The sequence below is a fragment of the Myotis lucifugus genome, unplaced genomic scaffold (assembly GCF_000147115.1).
Source record: "Myotis lucifugus unplaced genomic scaffold, Myoluc2.0 scaffold_190, whole genome shotgun sequence".
Classification (NCBI taxonomy): domain Eukaryota; kingdom Metazoa; phylum Chordata; class Mammalia; order Chiroptera; family Vespertilionidae; genus Myotis; species Myotis lucifugus.
The window spans coordinates 454-10,809 of record NW_005871238.1 but is presented as its reverse complement, the minus strand read 5'-3'; positions in this window follow the sequence as shown (position 1 = coordinate 10,809).

The window sequence follows — 10,356 nt, the reverse complement described above, 5'->3', positions numbered from 1 at the left end:
TCCACCCAGTGTGCGCCCTCTCGCAGTCTGGGAGCCCGTGGGGATGTCCGACTGACAGCTTAGCCCGACTTCTGGCTGAGTGTTGCTCCCCCTGTGGAAGCGCACTGACCACCAGGAGGCAGCTCCTGCACTGAGCATCTGCCCCCTGGTGGTCAGTGCGCATCATAGCGACCAGTCCACTAGTCGTTTGGTCACTTAGGCTTTTATATATATGGATGGACTGTACTTCTCCCCAACCAGAGGGTAAATAGCTTAAATCACCTTACTCAGGGAGACAGATATCAGAAATCCAATTAGTGCCACTTGCCAAACCACAACCAAAGGACAGATGAAGTTAAGAGAACAAACCTCATTTTTGGTTCATCAGCATAAAAGCTGGTGAACAGTCTATTGAGATCCTCCCCCTAAATGCCCAGCCTTTAAAAACCCCTCAAAACCAAAGGTCTAGTGCACACACTCTCTCCCAGGAAGCACACCTGCACCTTTAACTCGCCCTCTCCCCCTAGAGGCATGCATCTCCTAAAACTAAGGGACCCCACGAGGCTTGTAACCAGGGCAGAAACGGCAGTGGCGGGTTCAACCCTGAGCAAACCCCCGAACCTGTCCAAGGACATCTTAGTGAGCTCACTTCCCCAGCCCTTCCTGTTCCACTGTCCCCAGCTTTAATGAACATCCTCCAAATTTCACCTGGACTTGGGCTGTGAAATGTTCCCTGCACAAAGCCCAGAACCCGCACACGACCCTGTGGGCCCAGGCAGCCCCGCTCAGGCCAGGTCCCCTTTCCTGTAACGGGCCGAGTTGATGATGTTATTAATTTATCATTAGCAGTAGCTATCCTTTATTGATCATTTAGTATATTCCAGGAACTCTAAGTGCTTAGTGTTGTAAAGCCATTACATCAGGAAAAGCTGATAAGGCAGGTTTGATTGTCCTCATTTCAGAGAAAGTTGAGTCTTACAGAAGTTAATCCATTTACAATAAGTGTCAGAATCAGGATTCAATCTGAAGTCTGTGTGACAGAGTCTAAAAGCGTGTGCTTTTAACCATTTCACAATCAGCTGCTCCACGATCAGAGGCACAGGTGGAGAAAATGGTCTTCAGTGGGTGTAGGGAGCACCTGAGTTTCTGATGTGGAAGACAGGGGTGGGGAATGGCTGTGGACATAGGTAACTGCCTGGTTAAGAGGGAGGAAGTAGAAGGCGATCACACCTTTGACCTCACTCTTATTGATAAAGTAGGAGGTAAGGTCATCCGCTAAGAGTACCAGAGGTGAGGATGGAAAAAAAGGACTTGGAAGAGAGAGATAGAGACTCAGAGAAATTATGAGGGGATGGAGCAAGTAGCTAATTGAGGTCAAGAAAAACACACCACGATTCAGTGTCCTTACACTCATGGCACTGGCAAGCTGCACAACTGCATGACTTTCTACATCAGCCCTCAGGCCCTGAATGAATAATGGACAAACTACAGCAGTGACCCAAGTGTGGAGTTTTGTATGTAGGTAAAGAAACAAGGAGGTATGAGAAAATAGTTTTGAAATATGAATCCAGACAGAGAAGAAGAGGGGTGAACAGATTAGGAGAAAATACCTACTACCCAGGAGACCCTTTGGCTATTATAAATTATTACGAGAAGACATTTAAATGGAAAGTTCAGAGGACTTATGAAGTCATGTCTGAAGTTGGGGGAGTTAGGCATTTAGGACTGGGAGTGGTATGATGAAGATAGATGATAAAAAAGATAATATATAACACTAAAAGCACCCTGAAATGGATCTTTAAACAAGAAAAAGAAAACAAGCACAAATGAAAATAAATATGAAAGGATGGGAAATGGAAGACAAAGAAAAAGAAATCTATACCTTTAATATTTCTTTGTGGGCTCTTTTCACAATGACAAAAAAGCTTAAGACTTTTACCCAACTAATAAGAATATTATTAATAATAATAATAATAATAATAATGGCAACTGGAGAGTTAAGTCCAAGATAAATATAAATTCTGGTAAAATTATAGAGAATCTAAAAAACAAGCAGAAAGAAAAAAAGGATTTTCAAACAGTTTTGCAAATAAAAGGTGCACAGCTTCTTACTCAAAAAAGAGGGTTAATATTTTAAAAATTGTACAGTCTTGACCTTGGGACTTTGGAACTGATAAGTCTTATGACTGCATAGAAGGCTCAAAATGTGAGCTAGATAACAGTTGCTTTTATTAACAAAATCACTCCTACATTGAAAATTAGTTCCAGATTTTTAAAAAAAGCTGGTTATGAAAGAACTCCCTGAAAAAGACCCTTTTCTTGGATCATTCATTTACCATTTTATTCACTTAACAAATATTTATTAGTGTCTACTATGTGCCAGGTCCCAGGAACAGAATGGTGGACTGCTCTGAAGGAGTTTATCATCTATGGAAGAGACAGACAAGTAATTACAAAACAGTGTGAACATGTAATTGTGTTACAAGGAAAGGCTGTAGGGTACTATGGAAGCATGTATAGGGACGTGTAGTCAAATCCGGGAGAGGCTTCTTGGATGTTCATGCTGAAATCTGAAGGAATCAGCCAGGAGAAGGAGGTGGGGGGTATGGGTGGAAGGTCCAGGAAGAGAACAAACGGGAAATCTGAAGGTTAAGGAAGTAGAGGGCTACAGTATAAGGTGAAGTGAAAAATGTGAGAGCCAAGGCGGGAGAGGTGAGAGCTGGGCTTCATCATAAGACTGAAGCCATATCAAGAATTTGAACTTTATCCTGTGACATGGTGAGCATCTCTACACCAAGATGTTACCTGAGGCTGACTAACTTCATTAATTTATGACCTGTAATTTCAGATTTTCATTTCAAATAAATCTCTCAGTTCATATAAATCAGGAAAAACGAGGGGCAGGTGTTTCTAAGGTAACCGCATCTCTCTAGACAGGGGCGTTGACTAAGTAAATATTTACTGGGCCTCTACTATCAGCAACTGATCTAGATGTTAGGGACTACAGCAGAGAACAAGAAAGAGAATATCCTGGACCTCATGGAGTTTACATTTAACAAAAACACAAACAATAGTGATAGATGCTAAGAAAAAATTAAAACAGGGAAATGAGCCCAGCTGGCGTGGCTCAGTGGTTGAGCATTGACCTCAGAACCAGGAGGTCACGGTTTGATTCCCAGTCAGGGCACATGCCTGGGTTATGGGCTTGATCCCCAGTGTGGGGCGTGCAGGAGGCAGCGATCAATGAATCTCTCTCATCATTGATGTTTCTATCTCTCTCTCCCTCTCCTTTCCTCTCTGAAATAAATAAAAACGTATTTAAAAGAATAAAAATAAGCAGTGAAATGAGATAGTAGGTGGCTGGAATAGAGACTACTTTGATAGGGGTTGGGGAGTCAGGTAAAGCCTTTACAATGTGACATTTTTACTGATACCTAAATTATGATGAAGTAGCCACATAAATATTTGGATATAGAACATTTCATGCAATGAATTCTTTGGGTCTTTGTTTCTCATTTGTAAGAACAGGTTTAAGAATTTAATACTGCATGTGAAATGCAATGTGTAAAAGTTAAAGTATTAAAGGGCATAAAATATCAGAAAGCCACTTTCTGGGTTCAACCTATCAATCAATTACATCCATGTTAAAAGTCTTAGAAGTGGGGGGATGGAGGGGGTCAATTGGGGAAAAAGGAGACATATGTAAAACTTTAGACAAAAAAAAGTCTTAGAGGCTACATGCAATGCCAATTTCCTCACTGACATCTTTATTTCTACATTGAGTAAAAAGAGCTATTTAAATATTGTCATTTTTCTTTATCTGACAAAATAGACTTTAAAACAAAAGCTATAACAACAGTCAAAGAAGGTTACTACGTAATACTAAAGGGATCGATCCAACAAGAGGATATAACCATAGTAAACATATATGCATCCAATATAAAAGCCCTTATATAGAGATCTTTAAGGGAGAGATTGATAGCAATACAGTCATAGTAGGGGACTTTAATACCCCATTATCATCACTGGATAAATCTTATAGACAAAATACCAACAAGGAAACAGTGATATTAAATAACATACTAGATCCGATAGATTTAATTGATATTTACAGAACATGTCATCCCAAAGCAGCAGAATATACATTCTTCTTAAGTGCACATGGAACATTCTTAAAGACAGACCACATGTAAGGACACAAAATAAGTTTAAATAAGTTCAGGAAGTTTGAAATCATATCATCTTCTCAGATCACAATGGTATGAAATTAGAAATCAACTACAATAAGAACTCTTAAAACCATCCAAACACATGGAGGCTAAATAGCATGTCACTAAACAATGAATGGGTTAGCAATGACATAAAGGAGGAAATTAAAAACTTCCTGGAAACAATGAAAATGAACACAAAACAATCCAAAATCTTTGGGATACAGCAAAAGCAGTCCTGAGAAGGAAGTTCATAGCATTACAGGTCTAACTCAAGAAATAAGAAATATTTCCAATAAATTATCTAACACTACAACTAAAATAATTAGAGAACAACAAGAGAAGCTCAGAGGAAGCAGAGGGAAGAAAATAATAAAGATCAGAGCAGAAATAAATGACAAAAAGACTAAAATAGTAATACAAAAGATCAATGAAACCAAGAACTGATCCTTGGAAAAGATAATAAAATTGACGAACCTTTAGTCAGACTCATGAAAAACAAAGAGGACCCAAATAAAAAACAGAAATGAAAGAGGTGAAGTAACAACGGACACCACAGAAATACAAAGAATTGTAAGAAAATACTGTGAACAACTATATGCCAAAAATTTGGACAACTTGGGTGAAATGGACAGATTCCTAGAAACATAAAATACTCCAAAACTCAATCAGAAAGAATCATAAAATATGAATAGACCAATAACAATTAACGTAATTGAAGCAGTAATACAAAAAAAAAAAAAAAATACCCAGCAAGCAAAAGTCCTGGACTGGATGGCCTCACAGGGGAGTCTTACCAAACGTCAAAAAAAAACTCACACCTACCCTCCTTAGACTATTCCAAACAATTCAAGAGGAAGGAAGACTTCCAAGCTCTTTTTACAAGGCCAACATATTCTAAATCCAGAACCAGATAAAGACACCACAAGGAAGAAAATTATAGGCCAATATACCTGATGAACATAGATACTAAACTCCTCAAAAAGATATTAGCAAATGGGATCCAGCAACACATTAAAAAGATCATACACCATAATCAAGTGGGATTTATTCTGAGGATTCAAGGCTTGTGCAATATTCACAAATCAATAAAAGTGATACATTACATAAACAAAATGAAGGATAAAAATCACATGATCATATCCATGGATGTAGAAAAGCATTTGACAAAATTCAGCACTTATTTACAAAAATCTCAGCAAAGTGGGAATACAGGGATCATACCTCAACATAATAAAGACTATATATGACAAACCTACAGTAAACATCATACTCAATGGGCAAAAACTAAAAGTGTTTCCCTTAAGATCAGGAACAAGATAGGGATGTCCGCTTTCATCACTCTTATTCAACATAGTACTGGAAGTCGTAGTCATAGTGATCAGAGAAGAAGAAATAAAAGGCATCCAAATTGGAAAGAAGGAAGTAAAACTGTCATTGATATTGTACATAGAAAACCCAAAGTCTCCACCAAAATCTACTAGATTTAATAAATGAATTAGGCATAGTAACAGAATACAAAATAAACATCCAAAAAATCGATGGCATTTTAAAAAATATATTTTATTGATTTTTTACAGAGAGGAAGGGAGAGGGATAGAGAGTTAGAAACATCAATGAGAGAGAAACATCGATCAACTGCCTCCTGCACACCCCCCACTGGGGATGTGCCCGCAATCAAGGTACATGCCCTTGACTGGAATCGAACCCGGGACTCTTCAGTCCGCAGGCCGACGCTCTATCCACTGAGCCAAATCGGTCAGGGCTCGATGGCATTTTTATACACCAATAATGAACTCTCAGAAAGGTAAGCCAAAAAGACAATCCCATTTACCACTGCAACAACAACAACAACAAAAAATATACCTAGGAATAAACTTAACCAAGGAGGTAAAAGATCTGTACTACAGGGAAACTAGAGGACATTGAAAAAATGAGTAGAGGAAGATACAAACAAATGGAAACCGTGTTCGTGAATAGGAAGAATTAACATCATTAAAATGTCCATACCACCCAAAGCAATCTATTCATTCAACACAACACCTATTAAAATACCAATGGCCTATTTCACAGATCTAGAACAGTTATTCCAAAAATTTACATGGAACCTAAAAAGACCCCGAATAGCTTCAGCAATCTTGAGAAAGAAGAATAAAGTTGGAGGGATCTCAATACCAGATATTAAAGTATACTGCAAAGCCATTGTGATCAAAACAGCCTGGTACTGGCACAAGAACAGGTATACAGATCAATGGAATAGAACAGAGACCCCAGATATCAACCCACACCATTATGGTCAATTAAGATTTGACAAAAGAGGCAAGAGTATACAATGGAGTAAAGAGTGTCTTCAATAAATGGTGTTGGGAAAATTAGACAGGTATATGCAAAAATAAGAAACTAGACCACCCACTTACACCGTACACAAGAATAAACTCAAAATGGATAAAAAACTTAAATGTAAGTCACGAAACCATAAAAATCCTAGAAGAAAACATAGGTAGGACAATCTCAGACATCTCATGTAGGATTTTTGACCACATATCTCCTAGGGCAAGAGAAACAAAGGAGAAAATAAACCAATGGGACTACATCAAGGTAAAAAGCTTCTGCACAACCAAAGAAGCCATCAACAAAATGAAAAAGAAAAGTACTATAGAGGAGAATATATTTGGCAATGATACATTTGGTAAGGTGTTAATATCCAAAATATATAAATAATTCATACCACTCAACACCAGGAAGACAAATAATCCAATTAAAAAATGATCTTGAATAGACACTTCTCCAAAGAGGACATACAGACGGCCAACAGACATGAAAAATGCTCAATCTCACTAATCATCAGAGAGATGCAGCTTAAAACTATAATGAGGTATCACCTCACACCTGCCAGAATGGCTACCATCCGTAAATAATAAACAAGTGCTGGAGCGGATGTGGAGAAAAAGGAACCCTAGTGCACTCCTGGTGGGAATGCAGACTGGTGCAGCCACCATGGAAAACAGTGTAGAGTTTCCTCAAAAATTAAAAATGGAACTGTCGTTTGACCCAGTGATCCCACTTCTGGGAATATATCCTAAAATCCTGAAACACCGATCAGAGAGAATATATGCACCCCTATGTTCAGAGCAGTGCTATTTACGATAGCTAAGATCTGGAAACAGCCCAAGTGCCCATCAGCAGATGAGTGGATAAAAAAAGCTGTGGTACATTTACACAATGGAATATTATGTGCCCATGAAAAAGAAGGCTCTTTTATCCTTGAGGCTGCATAAATGGATCTGGAGATTATTATGCTAAGTGGAATAAGCCAGCCAGAGGAAGACAAATATGACATGATCTCACTTATATTGGAATCTATTGAACAAAATAAACCAGTGAACAAAATAGTGCAGAGACATGGATGCATGGAACAGAGTGACAGATCTCCGAATGGACGGGGGTGGGGCAGACTGGAAGAGATTAACCAAATAACATATGTGTATACTGTATATGCATAGCCAATGGACATAGACAATAGTGTGATGAAGGCCTGGGTTCGTGTGGGGGTTGGGTGGATGAGGGAAAAGGAGGGGAAATGGGGAAATGGGGGGCATCTGTAATACAGTCAACAATAAAAGGAAATATTATAAACAACTATATGCTAATAAATTGGACAATCTGGATGAAACAGACAAATTCCTTGAAACATACAATGTTCTAAAACTGAGTCAGGAAGAATCAGAGAATGTAGACAGTTTACAACTAGTGTAATTATAGCAGTAATTAGAAAATTTCCCACAGACAAAAGCCCTGGACCAAATGGCTTCACAGGTGAATTTAACCAAACGTTCAGAGAAGCACTAACACCTTATTCTTCTCAAACTATTCAAAAACATTCAAGAGAAGGGAAGACTCCCAAGCTCAGTTTACAAGGCAAGCATTATCCTAATTCCAAACCAAAGACACTACAAAAAAAATTATAGGCCAATATCCCGATGAACACAGATGTTGAAATCCTCAACAAAATGTTAACAAACCAGATCCAGCAATATATTAAAAAGATCATACACCATTATCAAGTGGAATTTATTTGGGGGATGCAAGGTTGGTACAATATCTACAAATCAATAAAATGTAAAACATCACATAAACAAAATGAAAGATAAAAACCACATGATCATATCAATAGATGCAGAAAAAGCATTTGATAAAATCCAGCACCCATTTATGATAAAAACTCTCAGCAAAGTGGGAATAGAGGGAACATATATGACAAACCTACAGCCAACATCATATTTAATGGGCAAAAACTACAAGCATCCCCTTAAGATCAGGAACAAGACAGAAATGTTCACTTTCTTCACTCTTATTCAACATAAGTACTGGAAGTCCTAGCCACTGCAATCAGACAAGAGGAAGAAATAAAAGCCATCCAAATAGAAAGGAAGAAGTAAAACTGTCATTATTTGCAGATGACACAATACTATATGTAGGGAACCCTGAAGATTCCACCAAATAAACTACCAGAACTTATAGATGAATTCAGTATAATAGCAGGGTACAAAATAAATACCCAGAAATCAGTTGCATTTTTATACATCAACAATGAACTATCAGAAAGGCAAATGAAATAAACGATCCTATTTACAATTACATCTAAAATAAAATAAAATAGAGAATCGAAGATGGCGGCATAGGTAAACACTGGAGACTGCCGCCGTGGACAACCACTTCAAAAATACAACTAAAAGTCGGAGCGGACATCAACCAGAACCATGGGAAGGCTGGCTGAGGAGAGTCTCTTCAACTAGAAGCAAAAACAACAGCATTCCGACACTCAGCCGAGGCACAGTGTGGAAAATTTAAAGGTACGGCGGTGCGGTGGTGAGGGTGCGCGCGCAGAGCGGGCTGGCGGCTGAGGGCGCGATTGTCGTTTTCAGTCGGGAGTGAGTCTCAGACTCTGGGCTACAGATCCGGGCGAGTCTCTAGGGACCCAGACTCAAACGGGAGAAGCGGGACTGTCTGGCTACGGCCCCTCCGAGGTTTGCAGCGGTTGTTGGGACAGAGAGGCAGAGCCCCGGGAGACGGACTGAGAGCAGCCATAGCTGCTCCCACGCCCCGCCCTGTTGAGCCCGCCCCGCCCAGGCCCTGCGCACAGCCATTTGCCGACCGCCTCAGGCAAAGGCTGGAATAGCACCTCCCCAGAAGACAGACGTTTCCCACAGCTGATTCCTACAGCCAGTCGGCCTGGTGGTCAAATCCCTCTAGTGTTAACTACAATTAAGGCTTGGCTAGAACAAGACTGCGCACAGAGACCACAAGGGGGTGCACCAAGAAAGCATATAAGATGCGGAGACAAAAAAACATGACAGAAATGGAGGATATGGAGCTAAGAATCGCAATTTTGAGGGCTTGCCATAAATTTGTGCAGAGCCTCACGATAACTAATGAGACCCTCGATGCTACGATAAAGAAATTAGAAAGTAAGCATACACGGACTGAAATAAAGAATATTATACCCAATAGCAGACCAGAGGAGCACAAGAATCAAACCAAAGATTCGACAAAAAACACCCAATTGGAAAAGCAAAATGAAAAAAGAATCCGAAAGTGTGAAGATAGTGTAAGGAGCCTCTGGGACAGCTTTAAGCGGTCTAATATCAGAATTATTGGGGTGCCAGAAGATGAGAGACAGCAAGATATTGAAAACCTATTTCAAGAAATAATGGCAGAAAACTTCCCCCACCTGGAGAAAGAAATGGACTTACAGGTCCAAGAAGCGCAGAGAACCCCAAACAAAAGGAATCCAAAGAGGACCACACCAAGACACATCATCATTAAAATGCCAAGAGCAAAAGACAAAGAGAAAATCTTAAAAGCAGCAAGAGAAAGAGGCTCAATTACCTACAAGGGAATACCCATACGACTGTCAGCTGATTTCTCAACAGAAACTTTGCAGGCCAGAAGGGAATGGCAAGAAATATTCAAAGTGCTGAATACCAAGAACCTACAACCAAGATTACTTTATCCAGCAAAGCTATCATTCAGAATTGAAGGTCAGATAAAGAGCTTCACAGATAAGGAAAAACTAAAGGAGTTCATCACCGCCAAACCAGTATTATATGAAATGCTGAAAGGTATCCTTTAAGAAGAGGAAGAAGAAGAAAAAGGTAAAGATACAAAT